A 22,662-nucleotide genomic window follows, 5' to 3' on the forward strand; every position below is an offset into this window, starting at 1 on the left:
TCACCTTCCCCCCTAACGCGACCGAGCAATCCGCTGGCGCGCTACTCCATGTCTCCCGTATCACGGGTAAGATCCACCATCGCCCATGCCTGTCACTAGTCGTGCATGCCTGTACATAGAGTTTACAATCCCTCTCTTTCCTACACAGGATGATGGTCCTATTTTGACCTTACCTTTGTATTAATCCTACACACAACCGAGTGTCTCTGCAGGTCTGTGTCCGCAAGTCTTCCCCATTACGGGTAAGATACATACCGAGTCCGACCTTGTTTAAGCATGCGTGCGGAACCTTAAATACTAATCGTTGTGTCTTCTATCTCAGATTGCCGTGTCACTCCACCTTCCCATATTTTCACCTGGCATATACCGTTTGCGCGGTACCCATAGGTAAGCACTCGCACTTCGCGCGTGATCGATTGCCCACATCGCGGCTTAGTCACTTCTAAATTCACTATCCGTTCATTGTTCACTTTTAAATCGTCGATACTCGGCAGGAACTCCGATTTTTTAGCTTCACTTTATAGATAATTTGCACTATGATTTAGAGGCTATGGTATTTATGGTTGCGGCTACTTTTATGATCTTCTAGCAACCTTCATTACCAAGTAACTCTCGTGGTCGTACTATTCTAACCACCTTCCTCTGCACCCGCACAATTACAATTTTAACCTGTTCAAATGAAGTCACATTACAACTACTATGTGATTTCTCCACTATTGTCAGATCTTCTAATGTGTGCTTTGTATGCATTTTTCCCCTTTTTCTCCCTTTAGGCTATTGTGGCTTTTACTATTTAGGCATTATTTTGTCCTGATGATGATCCCTCTGATCTTATAATGGGATCGAAACGACGTCGACTTTTTTAAACACCATATACTGTGAATGTGTACCTCATGTGATATGCTCGTAATGGTGTTAATTGAATTTCTGTTATTGCTTCACTTACAGAAATCTGTAGCTTCTGCCTAAAAACCTTGTTCAGTCTCTTGACTAAATCCTTCACTATGCCAATTTGTATATGTATGGGTACAGGCTTGTGCCCTACTTCGAAGAATTGTTGAAGGTATGTTTGTGTGAATCCATTTTATAGTAAAAATTGGACCTCTGTCCTGCTGGACAAGTCATAACTGAATATAGTTTCCATTGTGTCTATATTTACTTTTGTTTGAATATTTCCTATGCATGGGACCACTGTTGTTCTATGAAAAGTGTCAGTGCCCACCCATCATCTCCTTGTGTTTGGAAGACTCACCAGTAGTCACAAGTAAAGATACAAGAGTCAAGAAAGTACATTGAGAAAATGAGTGGCCTAGGGCAGTGGAGCAGTGAAAAGAACGTGCAAAGAAGACACTGGTAAAATGAGAGATAAGAGTCAATAAAATCAGAAGCTGAAATAATTGATTTGGATTCAGAAAGTGAATTGCATGCTGCTAAAAGACTATCAAGAAAGTGAATCCCAAACAGAAAGTATGCTTCAGCTGAGTGTACATATCTGTCATCTGTGTCTGAAGAAGAAGAGTCTGATGTGGAAGTCTATAGTCCAGAAATCTGTTGCCAATCCATCTTTGAAGATGAGCAAGAAGAAAACAAGCCACCTTGAATTTCGCAAATCATGATGGTCATAAAAATTTCAAACTAAGATTTTGAATCCGGCAAGAAATTATTATTTCACTTTCCCAAGCATCCAGGTGTAGAAATAAAGTTTTAAGTCCAAAGGTACTAAAAATAATCCCTGAAGTTTGATTTTTTACTTTTGATTATGGTTTAAAACAAAAGAAGAAGAAAAGATGTACTATTGTTTAAAAAAAGGTTTCTCTGAAGACTGAGGTTTGAGTCTTTTTTCTTTTAACAGATGTTGTAAAAATGTTAGCATAATGCCACTAATAATTGTTTTAATTGGTTAACTGTTGTGCCTAATTTCTTCGGTTGGATATACCGCCTCTCAGATTGAAGTAACTACAGTTCCTAATGGGGTTGAGAATTACCTGGTTGGTATTTTTCTCTGTTCTTCTTCAGGTGAGGGTTGAACCTAGTACGAACTGGCAATTTTGAATAATCTTTCCTGTAATGTTTTTCTTAGAATGTTCACTAAGCAAGCATTTCAATCCCTATAACTGTCTGACTTCAACGATTCACTGAAAGGCGTATCTGTTTCTGAAGATACTTTGTTAACTTTTAGCAAATATTTGAATATAATTGCACAAACTAACTTTAAGACTAAAAGACTAAAGGGGGATATATGTGCAGTTTGAATGAAGAAGAGGGTGGGTTTGTTAAAGAATATAATGAGAGACGAGTGAGAAATCTGAAAGATTGGAAGGATGAAAGGACAGTTCGATAACAGATTAAGGCTGAGGAGGAATTTAGGTGTTCAAATTTACATCCAAGGTTGGGAATGAAGCATGAGATAAAGGGTGCATTGAGTATAGGCTTCATGAACCCACAGGAGTCAAATCAATACAGGTTGTGGAAAAGAGTGAGCGTGAAAGGTGTTATGTTTAGGCCTGGGTGGAATTTAGATCAGCCAGAGTAATCAGAGTAAATTCGGTAAATTCACGTTTCTCTTTGATGCAAAATTCCTGGTAATTATGCAATTACTCCTGCTCACATAATTGAGAGAAATTTGCAGATATAAAGTCCAACAGTAAGAACACATTTAGCGAGCACAAATGGCCGCTCATGCTCTCTGTTCGTGTTCTGCTGCATTTAGCACTATTTCATAGTGTAAAGGGGCGTTTTTGAGCTAGCAACAAGAACTAAACTGAAAATTCATCTTCTTGCATAATTCAAGCTTTATCTTGCATCATTCTTAGGTAATTCTGCATGATTACACAACACAGAACTGAGCGGTAGTGTTTGTACACCATGTTCCTGCAGACAGAAAATGCTCATTATCTTTGGTATTACATACTAACCGATGAGCAGGCTAGTGCTAATCTATTTTGATTGTTAGATTTTCAGTCTCATTTATTCCTATGTTCTAAGGACCCAAAACTGTGGGCCCGAATCACAGAACTAACTTAAGACAAAATCCTAAACTTACTACTTTTGGTATTCACAGAAGGCAGTTAGTAGTAGTAAAGTTAGGATTCTGTCTTAAGTCTGTCTTAAGTCTGTCTTAAGACAGACTTAAGACAGACTTAAGACAAAATCCCAACTTTACTACTACTAACTGCCTTCTGTGAATACTAAAAGTAGTAAGTTCATTCTGTGAATACCAAAGTAGTAGTAAGTTTAGGATTGAATCTTAAGTTCATTCTGTGAATACCAAAGTAGTAGTAAGTTTAGGATTGAATCTTAAGTTCATTCTGTGAATCGGGCCCTTTGTCTTCTGTTCTCTGCCAGGTTTTTTCTTTATTACAAAGTGAGCTTGATTCAATAAAGAAAAAATCTGCACATTTCTCCCATCCATCTAGTTGCACTGATGCTTTTGGTATTTCAATGTTTTGCTCTCATTTCATGGCTCATGTAGAGGAGCCCAGGGTTTAAAAACGGCTTTGACTCCCCACGGATAAAGGTGCTGATTGTCTCCTAATCTTTTTCCCATTCCTCTCCCTGTGATTTATTTTCTACTACCCCTGTCTGCCCCCTTCAGGAACAGATAGGAATGGCAACCTGCTGGAGGCTGAAGTGAGTTGTGATCACCAACAGATGCCGCAGCAATAACACTCAGCTCCTGTACAATAATTCAGCTTAGGAGTTTTACAAATTAACTGTTGACGTGGTTCACTGAGTTGGCACACCCTTACATGTCCCTTGGTTAGATTGGCCTTGAGGGCGAAACATCACTGGTGGCGTTTTTGACAAGCAAACCGATGAAATCTGACAGCCTTGTTCTGACTGGCAGCACCAGCCTCAAGTCGAAATCAATGGCTTTGCCTGCCTCTCACGGGTGATTACCATAGCTGTTCGGCCCGTTGGACCCCAGACTCCTCCTCCGTCTGGGCCATCCTGCCCCAGGTAGGGAAGGTGATCCTGCCCAGTGCCTGGAACTCTGGCCTGTGGTGACTGGACCCTCCTAACCTGGGGGAAGATACAAGTCAGAGTTAACTGCACCGACGGGCCCAGCGGTCATCTGGTCAGCCAGCCAACGATCAGTCATCTAGTTGGCCAGCCACTGACTGAACATTTGGTCGGACAGCCCAGCAACCAGGTGGCTTGGGCTGAACTGGTGATCAGAGTACCCAAGAGGCAGCCAATGACGAGGCTAGCGCTCAAGAGGCTCCTTCTTAAAGCCACCCGGGCCACTCGAGCCTGCACCAGCTATGTGGCCATCCTGCTGACTGTGCCAATATCCCTGCACCCAGCAATGCAGGGTAGGAGTGGGAGGCCCCATGATGCACCGCACATGGTGACGGCAGCCTCCCATGGGCCTGCACTCTGTCCCACCTGCCAGCCTGGCATAGAGGGGCCTCAGAGGGGCTTGGGCACCCACAGACGGAGACGAAAGCTTGGCTCAGAAGATAACTTTCAATAGATCGCAGCAAGGCAGCCACTCTGCAATTTATGAAAACCTGACCCAGAATAAGGTAATCTAGGAATGATTCAGCACCAAATTCCACGTGAACATGCAGTGCAATAAGGGCAATGGAGGTGCCCCCCTTCCTTCCAGGCTCCGGTCTCTAAGCCAGTGGCTCTAGGTCTCAGAAGTCCATGTAGAGCAGGCTAAAGGCTGATTTGCATTGGGCTGAGTCCAAACAAGGGTGCTTTGGTGAGCAAAAAAATGATGGATTAAACCCAGATCTGTTTCTTGGGGTGAATGCTTGATTTGTTCAGCATTCCGTTCATCATCTGTTCTTTTAGCTTGAATCTGGTGGCATAGCAAGCACACTACCCACACCTGGGTATACCCTTCCCACTTAGGATGACATATGCAAAAAAAAAGATGTCGGATGGAATGCTGAACAAATCAAACATTCACCCTCAGTCACAGATCTGGGTTATATCCATCGTGTTTTTTACAGGCCACATCCTTCTAGTTTAGACCCAGCCATGTGCAAATCAGTCTTAACCCTGTGCCTCATGGGAACAGTCCAGCCAAAACTGCCAGGCCAGGTCCTCCTTGGACCAGAAACAAGCATCTTGGGACTGGTTTCGGGCTATCACCCATCATCAGTCAGGCTAGGTTGAATCTGGTGGGTTAGCGAGCACGGGACCCAGCGGTCTGAAATTGGGTTCAAGTGCGTGGCTCCGGCCCGCGGTGCTGCTAAAAAGTGTTTTTGTTTCACTTTTGCACATATTTTTAAAATCATTGTGACACGCCATGTGTCATATGACTGTGTGGGGCTGTATTATCAGGATAGCCAGGGTGGGCCTGGGGTGGACAGCGTGTCGCATCACATAAGTGTGCTCCGTCGGTGGGGGGGGGTAGATTAGCAATTGTCCCCATGTTGTTGATATCATAACAATACGAGTAGGCCTAGTACTGCTAGGAATAATTCCAAATGTGTTTTATGACCAAATGTACCTGATGTTCATGGTTTAAAGATTAAATATGTGTGTTGAATGCAAATGTTTTTACAAACATCACATGTGAAGTCTCTTTTGTGACGCTCAGTGTATTTATCGCAACTGCCTGCTGTGCTTTGGCTTTACCCAAAGCCTCCTGATTAAGCCGGACTGCTTGGTGCCAAGCTACGCAAGGGTGGGCACAGGTTACACAGCGCCTATAATTACCCGCCCGTGACGGGAGCGGTTGGTTCTACCTGGCTGGGGGCATCTCTTCAGCCAACCAGACACTGCCAGTTCCAACAAACTTCTTAGTGTGAAATGCACCCTCACGACCACAATAGATGCATTTTGTGCTAAGAAAATAGCGCTATATATGCTACAGGACACGAACCCCAGCAGCTCACAGCTCTCTTAGGGGCATATCATCACGCAGCAGCGATAATTATAGCTGGCCGCACTCAGCGTGAAAATTGTTATCACCGGCTATCACTGGTAATTATCGCTATGCTGGTGCTGTATTAACAACGCATAGCGCTATGGCGATAATTATTACAGCGATAGCGGTGTTTCCCATGGAACATCGCTAGTTTTTTAGCGATGTTCCATGGAAAATTGTGATAACCTTGCTGATACGACCCTGTGGTCGTATCAGCATAATCCACCCCCAGTGGTAAGTATTCCTAAATCGGCATTTTTGCAGATGTTAGTTTTTAGCGAAAACCGCATTTTTTGCCAAAAACTAATGATAGATTTGGGGGTCTCTGGTTGGCATAGGTAAGTACTTGTGACAAGCAGGGACCCTCTCCTCTAGTCAGGGCAAGGGACTTACTCTAGAGAATAACTCCTGCTCACCCTCTAGGTTGCGTGGCGCGAGCGGACAAGGCTAATCCCCGAGCGTTATACGTTAAGCATTTATGGCAGTATACAGTAATCAGAGGACCCACCACAAATGGACACCAGTCTAGTGCTTGTATAAAAATACCTTGTTTTATCTATATATAGATCAAGAGGACTTAAGACAAGACACCAATAACATTACTAAGGAGGCCAAAATACCTCTTATGTAAGAATATGATTGGTTAACAGGAAAGCGTCTCTTTCAGGCTCATGCACGTCGTGCTGACTGTGCGGAACGTTGCGGGATTGATCGTGCCATAAACAAATAGGGTTAAGGAACGTGCGGACTCTCGGGTCCGGTGCGCACACGTCAAAATACGGGTCTCACAGTACCTTTGTTGTGGGGAATTGCGGATGCGGATGAGGCGTGCGTAGGCGAGGCGTCCTAGGGGCAATCTGGTGGCCCCTCTCCCGATGGTGTGTGTCCGGCTCGTGCAGGCGTCTCTGACTGAGACATACGAGCGGGATCCCCCCGGGGAGCAGAGCGGGTGATCCCAGGTGTGGAGCCCTCGGCGTACGCGACCTTGGTTCGTGTGTGCCTTCCGAGCGGGGGATGCCTTTCCTTGTTATCATCAGCGCGACATCTGGGAACTGGTACGCTTCGGCGTACGAGTCTTCTCCATTCGTGGAGGGCTGCTGTTCTCTGGTGCGTGTTGAAAAGGGGGGCCCGTACGTTTAGTACGCGCCAACTTTGCGATGCGCTCCCTTCAAGGTTTTTTTCCACAGCAGGGATGCTGCGAGCAGTGCGTCTTTCAGAGGAGGGTGAAGAGGGTGTGAGCGGCCCAGCTGGACGGTGTGAGTGCGGCTCACAGGCGGAGCGGGTCACACGGGCGGGCGGTCTCAGGTACGACATTGCGGCTGTCCAGGGATACGGGTCGCACTTAGCTGGCGGCTCCAGCAGCAGGGGAAGATTTGGCAATTTCCAGCGGCTCGGGTACAGGCAGGCAGAGTCCAACGTTCCTGGGACTCATGTAAGGGGGCCAGCTCGCTTCCAGGCTCTTGGAGATCGTTGTTTGAAGCACAAGTCTTTTTTAGAAAATAGCAAGTCTTTAGAAAGTTCTTCATCTGCTTTGGCAGCAAGGCAACCACTGCAGGCCAGTCCCCCAGGATAGGGCCAGTCTTCCTCCTTCAGCTTTTCCGGTTCCTTCTCCTCAGGCAGAGGTTTCTTCTTGGTTCAAAGCAGGATCTGATTTCTTAGGAGCAGGGTTCCTACTTTTATACCCAAAATCCTTTGTTCTTTCAGGCCAGGGGGGGGCTTTGCCTAATCCAGTCCAGTCCCTGAGCACTTTGTTTTGCAGACTCTGGCTTCTTCTTTCAGTGTGCAGGGCAGGGACATCAGACGCTCCGTAGGAGGTGGAGCCAGCATTGTGGTGACAAGTCCAGTCCAGGAGTACTTTGTTGATAGTCTTCCCTTCTCTCTTTACAAGGTGCAGGACAGAGACATCTGACGCTCCCCAGGGGGTAGAGCCGGTATTGTGGTGGAAGAGCACAGCCCTATTCAGAGTCAAGGGGCACTCCTCCCACCCATCCTGGTGTAATCTCTCTATTCACCACCTGTCAGCCCCAGCCTGTTTCCTTTAATTCCCCAGCCCTGTCAAACCCAGACACCGAACAGCAGATACACATCAGAGCAGAGGCGGGCTGAAATGGTTAGGCAAGCAAATATCATCTTTCTAACAGTGGTATTTGCAAACACAGGATATTAAAATAAACTTTACTAAAAGATGTATTTTATTATTCTGGGTTCAGGCATACTAAACTTGACTTTCTACCATGCTCTCTGAGTCTGTTAGGATTATAGAGTGTAATAATTCCAGCAGCCCATTCTGGCCTATGAAGAGCAGGTAGCCTTACAATAGTGAAAAACGAAAATGGCTGTAATTCACTATTAGGACATGCCACACACATCAGGGCTTGTCCTGCCTTATGCTTACAATGCACCCTGCCCTTGGGCCTACCATAGGGGTGACTAATATGAAGTTAAGGGAAGGTTTAGGGACTGGCAAGTAGGTGTACTTGCGCAGTCAGCATGACAGTACCAGACTGCACGCAGGTTCTGCAATGGCAGATCTCAGACACATTTTACCAGGCCGCTTCTGTGGGTGGCACCATCAGTGCTGCAGGCCCACCAGCAGCATTTGTATTTACAAGCCCTGGCACTCCTGGTGCACTGCACTAGCGGCTGACAGTAAACCAAATATGCTAAACATGGAAACCAATCAACATGTACACTTTTCAAAGGGAGCACTTGCACTGTGGCACTGATTGGCAGTGGCACAGTGCCCTGAGCAGCTAACACCAGCAAAACACACGAGGCACATCAGCAAAAAGGGGAAGGGAGATTCACGCTAAGGTGCCAGGTCTAACAACTAACGTCTACAAAAATGCGTGGGCCTCCTTGTAAATATCGTGATGTGCACATCAGCGATAATTTACAAGGAGTTCTGCCCAGTGACGCCCACTTTGCATCTCCTTAGAGATGCAAAGCGAGGCGTCGGGAAAACGGTTGCTAACATGTTATGTCATGTTAGCATCCCCTTGTAGGGCGGTGTCATTTTTGCCGCTTTTTTGGCTTTTAAAGCCAAAAAAGCCGCAAAATGGCCCTTGATAATATGCCCCTCAGTTCGTCATGCCTGCGCTCCTGTGGTAGGATTTTTGCCCCAATTTACTGTTAAATACACAAGATGGAGTCATATCATCATTTAGGGAGTTTCCGTATCGCGAGAGTGATAGCTATCTATGAACAGGTAGCTCAGTAGTGTCAGCTCCCGCTGTGGAGAACAGTCCATCATTTGGAGGTCATAGGTTTGACTCCTGGGAGGGCTGACTCCACCTTTCATCCCTCTGTAGTCAGTATATATAATGCGTTGTGTTTTGGGCTGTCAGGTGACCAGGTGTCTCCTGGACACAGCTTCATCCACTGCCGAATTCACTGCATTCTGGAGCTGCAGCCGGCCTACTCTGAAGGGTGCGAGGGTGAGAAGCATCATGTAAGGGAGTCATGGGTGAACCATCACACACGTGTTGCTGTCACTGCCCAGCGACGTCCTCGTGTCTAGCACACAGTGAAGCTATGAAAAGGCGCTCTTCGTTCAAATGCACAACGGTGATAAACTGGTGTCTGCAGGCTTGAATATTTGCAAAAACAAACGAAACAGAGCCATGTGCAGCATGGCGAATTTGTTCTTCTGACGAACTCCAATGCTTGTTTACAATGCTCTGCGGATATCAGTGTGGGTGTGTTTGTTTGCCCTAATAGTGGGAGCGTGTGTTTGTTTGCGGCTGTACTAGAGAAGGAGGGAGGTGTGTGTGCGTGTGTTGAGTATGTGCGTGCGTTTGTGTGTGTTTTGTGCGTGTGTGTGTGCGTCATGTCCGAGCTGCCCCGCCGCCTCGGGACTCGGAGGCCTCCAGTGTCCTGGACGTTGTACCCCGGCGCGCTTTGCATTGTGGGCTATTTTAAGGCAGGTCAGACCCTGTCACGCCGCTCAGAGGGCCCATTCCCGTGACGTATCTCGTTACAATGCTTTATTTACTAGTGATACACTGTCCCCCACAGTGTCACACGCCAGGCCCTGAAATGTGTGACAAGCTCACTGGGAACATGCAAAGGTCACACGCGAGTCCGCGGCTGCGCGTGACTGCACGCGCCTGCCCTCGGCCTAGCGCCGTGGAGCTGCTGCCAAGGCTTCAAGGTGAACGAATCCAGTCGGGCCCGGCCCGGGGCCTTCAGGGGTGTCGGTATTGGAAAGTATTGTTTATATTACCGGCTGTGTCACTGCCCCTTGTCGCCGCCACGTCACAGCCCTGCCCCTGTCGCATACCTCTATCTATGCCAATGTCTTCTGAGAGTGCGCAGGGGACAGCAGTAGAGCCTGTGACTGCCAATGTCATGGCCACGTCAGAGGCCCTGTCACTGCCCCCTCTCACTGCCTAATTTCACTGCCACGCCAGAGGCTCTGTCGCTGCCCCTAAATCACTGTCCCAGCTTCCTGCTGGTACCCACTGACCCGACCCTGCCCTCCTTGCAGCTGCTTGCGGAAGCGCCCTGTCGGTATTTCGTGTACACTCTCTCTGTCACTCTCTTAGGACCATCGTAACTGCTCTGTCCTCCTTACAGCCCCTTGGGAAGGAGACCCCCCAGAGCCCCTAGAGCCCATTCTCTGTCACTGTTCTAGTGCCACAGGCCCTGTCCTTGGCGCTAGGTCCTTGTGAAGAGCCCTGTCAGTGCCCTCTCTGCCTATTCTCTGTCACTCCTCTAGCGCCACTGCCACAGACCCTGTCATTGGCGCTAGATTCTTGTGAAAGAGCCCTGTCAGTGTCCTCTGCGCCTATTCTCTGTCACTGCCCTAGCGCCACTGTCTCATCCTCTGCCCTTGGCGCTAGGTTCTTGTGAAGAGCCCTGTCAGTGCCCTCTGTGCCTATTTTCTCTCACTCCCCTAGCGCCACTGTCTCATACACTGCAGGCCGCCCGACACGTCGCCGCAGGTGACCCTCATTGATATGCTAATAAACCTGCGGCTACTTTTTCCCAACAACAAGTTGTCTTGTCCAATTATTTATGATGGGGATCTTGTCGTTTGAGGGATGGTGTGCAGGCCGATATTGGCACTATGTCCTTGGCGCTAGATTCTTGTGAACGAGCCCTGTCAGTGCCCTCTGTGCCTATTCTCTGTCACTGCCCTAGCGCCACTGTCTCATCCTCTGCCCTTGGCGCTAGGTTCTTGTGAACGAGCCCTGTCAGTGCCCTCTGTGCCCATTTTCTGTCACTCCTCTAGCTCCACTGTCTCATCCTCTGTCCTTGGCGCTAGGTTCTTGTGAACGAGCCCTGTCAGTGCCCTCTGTGCCCATTTTCTGTCACTCCTCTAGCTCCACTGTCTCATCCTCTGTCCTTGGCGCTAGGTTCTTGTGAACGAGCCCTGTCAGTGCCCTCTGTGCCCATTTTCTGTCACTCTCTAGCGCCACTGTCTCATCCTCTGTCATTGGCGCTAGATTCTTGTGAAAGAGCCCTGTCAGTGTCCTCTGCGTCTATGCTCTGTCACTCCTCTAGCGCCACTGTCTCATCCTCTGCCCTTGGCGCTAGGTTCTTGTGAACGAGCCCTGTCAGTGCCCTCTGTGCCTATTTTCTCTCACTCCCCTAGCGCCACTGTCTCATACACTGCAGGCCGCCCGACACGTCGCCGCAGGTGACCCTCATTGATATGCTAATAAACCTGCGGCTACTTTTTCCCAACAACAAGTTGTCTTGTCCAATTATTTATGATGGGGATCTTGTCGTTTGAGGGATGGTGTGCAGGCCGATATTGGCACTATGTCCTTGGCGCTAGATTCTTGTGAACGAGCCCTGTCAGTGCCCTCTGTGCCTATTCTCTGTCACTGCCCTAGCGCCACTGTCTCATCCTCTGCCCTTGGCGCTAGGTTCTTGTGAACGAGCCCTGTCAGTGCCCTCTGTGCCCATTTTCTGTCACTCCTCTAGCTCCACTGTCTCATCCTCTGTCCTTGGCGCTAGGTTCTTGTGAACGAGCCCTGTCAGTGTCCTCTGCGTCTATGCTCTGTCACTCCTCTAGCGCCACTGTCTCATCCTCTGCCCTTGGCGCTAGGTTCTTGTGAACGAGCCCTGTCAGTGCCCTCTGTGCCCATTTTCTGTCACTCTCTAGCGCCACTGTCTCATCCTCTGTCATTGGCGCTAGATTCTTGTGAACGAGCCTGTCAGTGCCCTCTGTGCCCATTTTCTGTCACTCCTCTAGCTCCACTGTCTCATCCTCTGTCCTTGGCGCTAGGTTCTTGTGAACGAGCCCTGTCAGTGCCCTCTGTGCCCATTTTCTGTCACTCTCTAGCGCCACTGTCTCATCCTCTGTCATTGGCGCTAGATTCTTGTGAAAGAGCCCTGTCATAGTGTGGATATCCGTGCCATTCGTCCACCACCCCCCCCCCACCCCCCCCCCCCCACAAAGACACTTTACACGAACTTGGTGTTCACTGCGTAGCTTTTATTACTTGTCAATAACACCATCTTTATTTGTTATTAAACCACCAACTTTTGACCAATTTTATTAACCATCAAAACACCATTACTGAACATAAGGAGGCGCCGTATCCATCTGCGCCACAGGTTACCATGTATTTACAATTAGTCAGCTCTAGATCCACTCGAGGCGTTTTGTACCAGCAGGACACTACCCAACCCCTTACCACTTAATACCATTACTGAACATAAGGAAGCGCAGTATCCATCTGCGCCACAGGTTACCATGTAATTTCAATTCGGCAGCTCTAGATCAGATCCCCTCGAGGCGAGTTGTACCAGCAGGACACAACCCAACCCCTTACCACTTCGTCAATATGAGATACCATGTTGCTTCATCCAAGCACCGGCTACTAGGGTAGGGCCGGAGAGTCCAGGACCACCAGCAGGACGGCCCCCCTCTCCCACCAGCCCAGAGTCCCATTGACTCCCTCCCTGTTGCAGGTCAGGCAGTTCCGCATAAAGAAGTCCCCGGGCCTTTTCCTCTTGTCCAGGACCCCGCCAACTCTACTTAAAACTTAGGGATGGGTGGGTGGGCAACTGTTCCTGCTGCGCCTTTCCGGCTACTCCACGAGGCGAGAGGACAGAGAGGGCTATTCCCTTGATTCCTGGCTATTTTATCACCTAAGGGGAGGGACCGCCAATGCACCTCCTTCTTTGATTGCATTTCCGGCATCCCTCCCCTTGCCCACTTTCAGGGAAACGAAACCGTTCCCTCGGCACTGAAATCCCACTTAGGGCACCCCTCCCCTGTACGCGGGGGGTGCCTCTCAGTGTCCTCTGCGCCTATGCTCTGTCACTCCTCTAGTGCCACTGTCTCATCCTCTGTCCTTGGCGCTAGATTCTTGTGATGGAGCACGGTCAGTGCCCTCTGTGCCTATGCTGTCACTCCTCTAGCGCCACTGTCTCATCCTCTGTCCTTGGCGCTAGATTCTTGATAAGGAGCCCTGTCAGTGTCTTGTGTGCCCATTTTCTGTCACTCCTCTAGCGCCACTGTCTCATCCTCTGTCCTTGGCGCTAGATTCTTGTGAAGGAGCCCTGTCAGTGCCCTCTGTGCCTATGCTGTCACTCCTCTAGCGCCACTGTCTCATCCTCTGTCCTTGGCGCTAGATTCTTGATAAGGAGCCCTGTCAGTGCCCTCGGTGCCCATTTTCTGTCAGTCCCCTAGCGCCACTTTCTTATCCTCTGTCCTTGGCGCTAGATTCTTAGGAATGAGCCCTGCCAGTGCCCTCTGTGCCTATGCTCTGTCACTCCTCTAGCGCCTCTGTCTCATCCTCTGTCCTTGGCGCTAGATTCTTGTGCAAGCCTCCTGTGACACCCTGGCCTGGCTGCGTTTCACAACCTGCGTGCACGGCCTCGCCCTCCCGGTGTTGCAAGCCCCTGAGTGCTTCGTTTTGTGTTTCTGAAGTGAGGGGCTCGTGCAGTGCTGCGCGTGGCACACAGCGCCTCACAGGCAGCTGCCCGCCCCCTGCCCGCAGCGCTTTAATAGGTGACTGATTGCTGCCTCTGTGCGCTGCCCGAGTCCGTCCCTGCAGGAGGGGCCCAGGTTCCTCTCCCTTCCACCCCTGCCCCCGCATCCCCCCCAATCCCCCCCCCCCCCCCAGACTCTCTCTCGGATTTGGAATCAAGACCCCCGCCCAGGTAAGGAGGCGGCCGTCACTCTGGGGTCAGTCAAGGGGACCTTGAAAGTTCACTGGATGCTGTTTGTGCCAGTGAGAGCAGGCGCAGCCCCTCTGCCTCTCTGCTCTGCCCCCTCTGCGCTGCCCCCCTGCCCCTCTGCCCCCCTGCCCCTCTGCTCTCCTCCTCTGCTCTTGTCACTCTGCTCTCTCTCTGGCACACTTGCTGCTATGTTTTCCGCACCCCTCTGCTGGTGCTCCCTGCAACCCCTGCTGTGGTCTCTGTCTCTCTCTCTACCACCTCTGCTGTGGTCTCTCTTTGCCCCCTCTGCTGTGGTCTCTCTTTGCCACCTCTGCTGTGGTCTCTCTTTGCCCCCTCTGCTGTGGTCTCTCTTTGCCCCCTCTGCTGTGGTCTCTCTTTGCCTCCTCTGCTGTGGTCTCTCTTTGCCCCCTCTGCTGTGGTCTCTCTTTGCCTCCTCTGCTGCGGTCTCTCTTTGCCCCCTCTGCTGTGGTCTCTCTTTGCCTCCTCTGCTGCGGTCTCTCTTTGCCCCCTCTGCTGCGGTCTCTCTTTGCCACCTCTGCTGTGGTCTCTCTTTGCCTCCTCTGCTGTGGTCTCTCTTTGCCTCCTCTGCTGTGGTCTCTCTTTGCCACCTCTGCTGTGGTCTCTCTTTGCCTCCTCTGCTGTGGTCTCTCTTTGCCCCCTCTGTTGTGGTCTCTCTTTGCCTCCTCTGCTGTGGTCTCTCTTTGCCACCTCTGCTGCGGTCTCTCTTTGCCACCTCTGCTGCGGTCTCTCTTTGCCACCTCTGCTGCGGTCTCTCTTTGCCTCCTCTGCTGTGGTCTCTCTTTGCCCCCTCTGCTGCGGTCTCTCTTTGCCTCCTCTGCTGCGGTCTCTCTTTGCCTCCTCTGCTGTGGTCTCTCTTTGCCACCTCAGCTGTGGTCTCTCTTTGCCCCCTCTGCTGCGGTCTCTCTTTGCCTCCTCTGCTGTGGTCTCTCTTTGCCACCTCTGCTGTGGTCTCTCTTTGCCCCCTCTGCTGTGGTCTCTCTTTGCCTCCTCTGCTGTGGTCTCTCTTAGCCACCTCTGCTGTGGTCTCTCTTTGCCTCCTCTGCTGTGGTCTCTCTTTGCCCCCTCTGCTGTGGTCTCTCTTTGCCTCCTCTGCTGTGGTCTCTCTTTGCCTCCTCTGCTGTGGTCTCTCTTTGCCACCTCTGCTGCGGTCTCTCTTTGCCACCTCTGCTGCGGTCTCTCTTTGCCACCTCTGCTGCGGTCTCTCTTTGCCTCCTCTGCTGCGGTCTCTCTTTGCCCCCTCTGCTGCGGTCTCTCTTTGCCACCTCTGCTGCGGTCTCTCTTTGCCACCTCTGCTGCGGTCTCTCTTTGCCTCCTCTGCTGTGGTCTCTCTTTGCCACCTCTGCTGTGGTCTCTCTTTGCCTCCTCTGCTGTGGTCTCTCTTTGCCTCCTCTGCTGTGGTCTCTCTTTGCCACCTCTGCTGCGGTCTCTCTTTGCCTCCTCTGCTGTGGTCTCTCTTTGCCCCCTCTGCTGTGGTCTCTCTTTGCCACCTCTGCTGCGGTCTCTCTTTGCCTCCTCTGCTGTGGTCTCTCTTTGCCCCCTCTGCTGCGGTCTCTCTTTGCCCTCCTCTGCTGTGGTCTCTCTTTGCCTCCTCTGCTGTGGTCTCTCTTTGCCTCCTCTGCTGTGGTCTCTCTTTGCCTCCTCTGCTGCGGTCTCTCTTTGCCCCCCTCTGCTGTGGTCTCTCTTTGCCTCCTCTGCTGTGGTCTCTCTTTGCCTCCTCTGCTGTGGTCTCTCTTTGCCCCCTCTGCTGTGGTCTCTCTTTGCCCTCCTCTGCTGTGGTCTCTCTTTGCCTCCTCTGCTGTGGTCTCTCTTTGCCTCCTCTGCTGCGGTCTCTCTTTGCCTCCTCTGCTGTGGTCTCTCTTTGCCACCTCTGCTGCGGTCTCTCTTTGCCTCCTCTGCTGTGGTCTCTCTTTGCCACCTCTGCTGCGGTCTCTCTTTGCCTCCTCTGCTGCGGTCTCTCTTTGCCACCTCTGCTGTGGTCTCTCTTTGCCCCCTCTGCTGTGGTCTCTCTTTGCCTCCTCTGCTGTGGTCTCTCTTTGCCACCTCTGCTGTGGTCTCTCTTTGCCCCCTCTGCTGTGGTCTCTCTTTGCCCCCTCTGCTGTGGTCTCTCTTTGCCTCCTCTGCTGTGGTCTCTCTTTGCCTCCTCTGCTGCGGTCTCTCTTTGCCCCCTCTGCTGTGGTCTCTCTTTGCCACCTCTGCTGCGGTCTCTCTTTGCCTCCTCTGCTGCGGTCTCTCTTTGCCCCCTCTGCTGCGGTCTCTCTTTGCCCCCCTCTGCTGCGGTCTCTCTTTGCCTCCTCTGCTGCGGTCTCTCTTTGCCCCCTCTGCTGCGGTCTCTCTTTGCCTCCTCTGCTGCGGTCTCTCTTTGCCACCTCTGCTGCGGTCTCTCTTTGCCTCCTCTGCTGTGAACTCTCTTTGCCCCCTCTGCTGTGGTCTCTCTTTGCCTCCTCTGCTGTGGTCTCTCTTTGCCTCCTCTGCTGTGGTCTCTCTTTGCCTCCTCTGCTGTGGTCTCTCTTTGCCACCTCTGCTGTGGTCTCTCTTTGCCCCCTCTGCTGTGGTCTCTCTTTGCCTCCTCTGCTGTGGTCTCTCTTTGCCACCTCTGCTGCGGTCTCTCTTTGCCTCCTCTGCTGTGGTCTCTCTTTGCCCCCTCTGCTGCGGTCTCTCTTTGCCTCCTCTGCTGTGGACTCTCTTTGCCACCTCTGCTGTGGTCTCTCTTTGCCTCCTCTGCTGTGAACTCTCTTTGCCCCCTCTGCTGTGGTCTCTCTTTGCCTCCTCTGCTGTGGTCTCTCTTTGCCACCTCTGCTGTGGTCTCTCTTTGCCTCCTCTGCTGTGGTCTCTCTTTGCCTCCTCTGCTGTGGTCTCTCTTTGCCACCTCTGCTGTGGTCTCTCTTTGCCTCCTCTGCTGTGAACTCTCTTTGCCCCCTCTGCTGTGGTCTCTCGTTGCCTCCTCTGCTGTGGTCTCTCTTTGCCACCTCTGCTGTGGTCTCTCTTTGCCCCCTCTGCTGTGGTCTCTCTTTGCCACCCCTGCTGTGGTCTCTCTTTGCCCCCTCTGCTGTGGTCTCTCTTTGCCTCCTCTGCTGTGGTCTCTCTTTGCCTCCTCTGCTGTGGTCTCTCTTTGCCTCCTCTGCTGTGGTCTCTCTTTGCCTCCTCTGCTGTGGTCTCTTTCTCTATCGCCTCTGCTGTGGTCTTTCTGTCTATTCTGTCGTGCTATCTGCTGTCTGTGCTGTGCTGTCTGCTGTCTCTCCTGTGCTCTCTCCTCCATCTGGCTGTGGTCTCTAGTTTCTACACACTGTTCTCTTTTACTCTCTTCTCTACATCTGCTCCCCACAGTGCCATCTCTGACTCCTGAAGTGCTGTCTTTACCACTCCTCTGCTTCTCTCTCTTCCCTCCTGCGGTGCTCTCCGCCCACTGTGGAGGACTCTCTGCCCTCCTGTGGTGCTCACCACCAACTCTGGAGGACTCTCTGCTCTCCTGGGGTGCTCTCCTCCCACTGTGGAGGACTCTCTGCCTTCCAACCCCCTGTGACACTCTCCACCCACTGTGGAAGACGTTCTGCCCTCCTGTGGTGCTCTCTGCCCACTGTAGTGGACTCTCTGCTCTCCTGCGATGCTCTCCTCCCACTGTGGAGGACTCTCTGCCTTCCAACCCCCTGTGGCACTCTCCGCCCACTGTGGAAGACTTTCTGCCCTCCTGTGGTGCTCTCTGCCCACTGTGGAGGACTCTCTGCTCTCCTGTGGTGCTCTCCACACACTTTGAGGGATCTCTGCTCTCCTGCGGTGCTCTCCACTCTCTGTGGAGGACTCTCTGCTCTCCTGCGGTGCTCTCCACCCTCTGTGGAGGACTCGCTGCTCTCCTGTGGTGCTCTCCACCCAATGTGAAGGACTCTCTGCTCTCCTGCGGTGCTCTCCGCCCACTCGGGAGGACTCTCTGCCCTCCTGCGGTGCTCTCCACCGGCAGTGGATGACTCTCTGCCCTCATGCTGTGCTCTCCACTCACTGTGGTGGACTCTCTGCCCTCCTGTGGTGCTCTCTGCTCACTGTGGAGGACTCTCTGCTCTCCCTGCGGTGCTCTCCACCCACTGTGGAGGACTCTCCGCCCTCCTGCGGTGCTCTAAGACGCCTACGGGCATATGCGCGCTTTATAAATCTACAAATCAAATCAAATCAAATCTCTCCGCCCACTGGCGATTTTAATATTCACATGGACAAGGTGAATGACCCTGACAGTATTAAGCTCAATGATATAATTTCATCCTTAGGGCTTATCCCGCACCTTCGGTCCCCTACACATTGTAAAGGACATACACTAGACCAAATCTTCTCTACTGTCCCAGTAGTCCTGACCTCCCTTGCTCCTGTCCTGTGGTCCGACCACTTCTTAGCGGATTTTGAGATCCCTCGTATAAAAAAGAGCATAGATAGTGGACAGTTGCGTGAAGCGCTTCCCTCCAGAGCTTTCCATCAGGTCTCCCCAGCTATGCTGTTGAAGGCTTTAGAGACCCACCCATGCCTGCTATCAGGCTCGCTGGAAACGGACCTTGAGCTCTTGCAGGGTTGGCTGACCCAACGACTTGCCGACCTAGCCCCTCCCCTACCTCCTAGGGCACTATCGGTGAAATCTTCTGCCCCTTGGTTCTCCCCGGCACTTGCCGACAAACGACGGCAATGTAAAAAAGCCGAAAGGAAATGGCGTAAACATTATGACGCCAGTTCTAAGGAAACCTACAGGGCAATGATTAGAGACTATCACCATGACATCACCGCTGGCAAAAAGTCCTATCTGGCTAGCAGAATAGATGATGCTTGTAATTCCGGCAAAGAAATTTTCAGGATAGTCAAGGATTTTATCTCCCCCCCCCCCTGGTCCACTCCCAAAACCTCGCATTTGGAGTCCTGGGTCTCCGAACTCGCTGACTTTTTTGCCAGCAAAATTCGGATTATCCAGACCTCCTTTGGGACCTCTAATACGAGTATCACTCCCATTTCATGGTCTCTCGATCCCTCCCCGACCTCGGCGGGCCCTTCCCTCTGGAATTTTCCTTCACTGTCCCTACAGTCCTCTTTAGACCTCCTCTCTAAACTGAAATCTGGCTCACCGCTCGAGCCGTGTCCTGCTAAATTCCTCGCGCAAATGGCCCCCACCCTTAACCACCTCATTCACCCAATACTCAACCTCTCGCTCAACACGGGTGAAGTCCCCCAGCCTTGGAAACAGGCAATCATTTTGCCACTGCTTAAGAAAGCCAACCTGAATCCCGAATCCCATGCCAACTACAGACCTATTTCCCTTTTGCCAGCACTTGCGAAAGTGGTCGAGAAACACGTCCATACTACCCTGTCCCACTTTCTAGAGACGAATGATATACTACACAAATCTCAGTCTGGTTTCCGCTCTAATCTGAGCACTGAAACAGCTTTGCTTGAGGTCACCGAAGCGATTAAAGAAACCTTGGACAGGGGAGGAAAAGCTATGCTGGTGATGCTTGACCTTTCCACAGCCTTCGACACCGTCCCCCACGACCGCCTCCTTTCTAGACTCTGGGAGGTGGGTCTAAGGAGGACGGTGTTCAGATGGTTTAGGTCTTTCCTCTCCAACCGCCAGCAAACTATCTGGGCCCCACCTTTTCCTGCCGCGATGCCGCCTCTGGAGGTCGGAGTTCCGAAGGCTCAATTTTGAGCCCTTCGCTCTTCAACATTTATATGACCCCTCTGGGGGCACTCGCAGAGGATTTGGGGCCCAGATCATGTCGTACGCCGACGACACACAACTCCTGTTCACCTGCGACAGGGGTCAAGACTTCAACGGGGCGTCTATTCGGGGCTGCCTTGGGGCTGTGTTTGACTGGTTCAGTCATAACAGCCTCAAGTGTAACTCCGACAAATCCGAAGTCCTTTTCTTCGGCTGCCCCGCAGACCCCAGATGGAAAGAGTGGTGGCCTGCCTCCATGTTCCCTCCTGACAGCGATTCAGGGGCTGCTAGAAATCTGGGTATCCGGTCGACAGCCTCTCCTTCAGGGTCCAGGTGTCGGGCCTGGCCGGCAGATGTTTTGCGATCCTGAAGATGCTGAGGAAGTTCTTGCCGCTCTTATCCTTAGAGCACAGAAAGACCACGGTGCAGGCCTTGATTGGCTCGCGCCTTGACTACTCCAACGTTCTGTACCTAGGTCTTCCGGACTACCTCCTAGCGCGTCTCCAGGTTGTGCAAAACTCTGCGGCCCGGGCCATTTTTGGCCTCACTAGGAGAGCCAGGGCCAGTGAACTCCTCAGAACCCTTCACTGGCTGCCCATTAAGAAGCAGATCACTTTCAAGGCCCTGACCATCGCCTTCAAAGCCCTTCATGGTACAGGTGCCTGTTATCTCCAGAAATGGATCAGCTTCTATCTTCCTTCTAGATCCCTGCGCTCCTCGACCCAGGCCAGGGCAGTCACTCCTGTGATCCGACGTGCTCGCTGTGGAGGGCGCTCTTTCAAACATCTTGCCCCGCGGCTGTGGAACGCTCTTCCTCTCTCTCTCAGATCTAGCTCCAATCTGCTGGCATTCAGGAAAGATCTGAAGACCCTGCTTTTCATGCAATAAACCGCCCCCTTTGAGCTACGCTCTATCGCTCATCCCTTTCCTCCACCCTGGATCTGTGAGGCTCCTCCAGCGCCGGGACACTCCTCGGAGTAGCCGTGCGCTATATAAGCACCCCCTTAACATTAACATTAACATTAACACTGTGGCGGACTCTCTGCCCTCCTACGGTGCCCTCCGCCCACTGTGGAGGACCCTCTGCCCTCCTGCTGTGCTCTCCACCCACTGTGGTGGACTCTCTGCTCTCCTGTGGTGCTCTCCACCTACTGTGGAGGACTCTCTGCCCTCCAGTGGTGTTCACCACCAACTCTGGAGGACTCTCTGCTCTCCTGCGGTGCTCTCCACCCACAGTGGAGGACTCTTTGCTCTCCTCCGATGCTCTCCTCCCACTGTGGAGGACTCTCTGCCTTACAACCCCCTGTGGCACTCTCCACCCACTGTGGAAGACTTTCTGCCCTCCTGTGGTGCTCTCTGCCCACTGTGGAGGACTCTCTGCTCTCCTGTGGTGCTCTCCACCCACTTTTAGGGATCTCTGCCCTCCTGTGGTGCTCTCCACCCACTGTGAAGGACTCTCTGCTCTCCTGCGGTGCTCTCCGCCCACTAGGGAGGACTCTCTGCCCTCCTGTGGTGCTCTCCACCCACTGTAAAGGACTCTCTGCTCTCCAGCGGTGCTCTCCACCCACTGTGGAAGACTCTGTACCCTCCTGCAGTGCTCTCTACCGGCAGTGGAGGACTCTCTGCCCTCCTGCTGTGCTCTCCACTCACTGTGGTGGACTCTCTGCCCTCCTGTGGTGCTCTCTGCTCACTGTGGAGGACTCTCTGCTCTCCCTGCGGTGCTCTCCACCCACTGTGGAGGACTCTCCGCCCTCCTGCGGTGCTCTAAGACGCCCACGGGCATATGCGCGCTTTATAAAACCACAAATCAAATCAAATCAAATCAAATCTCTCCGCCCACTGTGGAGGACTCTCTGCCCTCCTACGGTGCTCTCTGCCCACTGTGGAGGACTCTCTGCCCTCCTGCAGTGCTCTCTGCCCACTGTGGAGGACTCTCTTCCCTCCTGCGGGGCTCCCCAACCACTCTGGAGGACTCCCGCCCTCCTGTGGTGCTCTCCGCCCACTCTGGAGGACTCTCTGCCCTCCTGCGGTGCTCTCCACCCACTGTGGAGGACTCTCTGCCCTCCTGCTGGCCTCTCCACCCACTGTGGTGGACTCTCTGCCCTCCTGTGGTGCTCTCTGCTCACTGTGGAGGACTCTCTGCTCTCCCTGCGGTGCTCTCCACCCACTGTGGAGGACTCTCTGCCCTCCTGTGGTGCTCTCCACCCACTGTGGTGGACTCTCTGCCCTCCTGTGGTGCTCTCTGCTCACTGTGGAGGACTCTCTGCTCTACCTGCGGTGCTCTCTACCCACAGTGGAGGGCTCTCTGCCCTTCTGCTGTGCTCTCCACCCACTGTGGTGGACTCTCTGCTCTCCTGTGGTGCTCTCCACCCACTGTGGAGGACTCTCTGCCCTCCTGTTGTGCTCTCCAACCACTGTGGTGGACTCTCTGCTCTCCCTGCGGTGCTCTCCACCCACAGTGGAGGACTCTCTGCCCTTCTGCTGTGCTCTCCACCCACTGTGGTGGACTCTCTGCTCTCCTGCGGTGCTCTCCACCCACTGTGGAGGGTCTCAGCCCTACTACTGTGCTCTCCACCCACTGTGGTGGACTCTCTGCTCTCCTGTGGTGCTCTCCACCTACTGTGGAGGACTCTCTGCCCTCCTGCGGTGCTCTCCGCCCACTGTGGAGGACTCTCTGCCCCCCCGCGGTGCTCTCCGCTGACTGTGGTGGACTCTCTGCCCTCCTGTGGTGCTCTCTGCTCACTGTGGAGGACTTTCTGCTCTCCCTGCTGTGGTCTCCAGCACCTTAATCTATGCTCTCTGCCTTCTTTGCTGTGCTTTGCCCTCCCTGCTAGGTATGGGCGGAAAATCCGTTTCGCTCGCGGATTTTGCGGATTTTCGGGAAATCCGCAATCCGCGAGATCCGCGAATCTCCCGCAAAATCCGCAAA

Source organism: Lissotriton vulgaris, chromosome 1_2, assembly GCF_964263255.1.
Source record: "Lissotriton vulgaris chromosome 1_2, aLisVul1.2, whole genome shotgun sequence".
In the NCBI taxonomy this organism is placed as follows: domain Eukaryota; kingdom Metazoa; phylum Chordata; class Amphibia; order Caudata; family Salamandridae; genus Lissotriton; species Lissotriton vulgaris.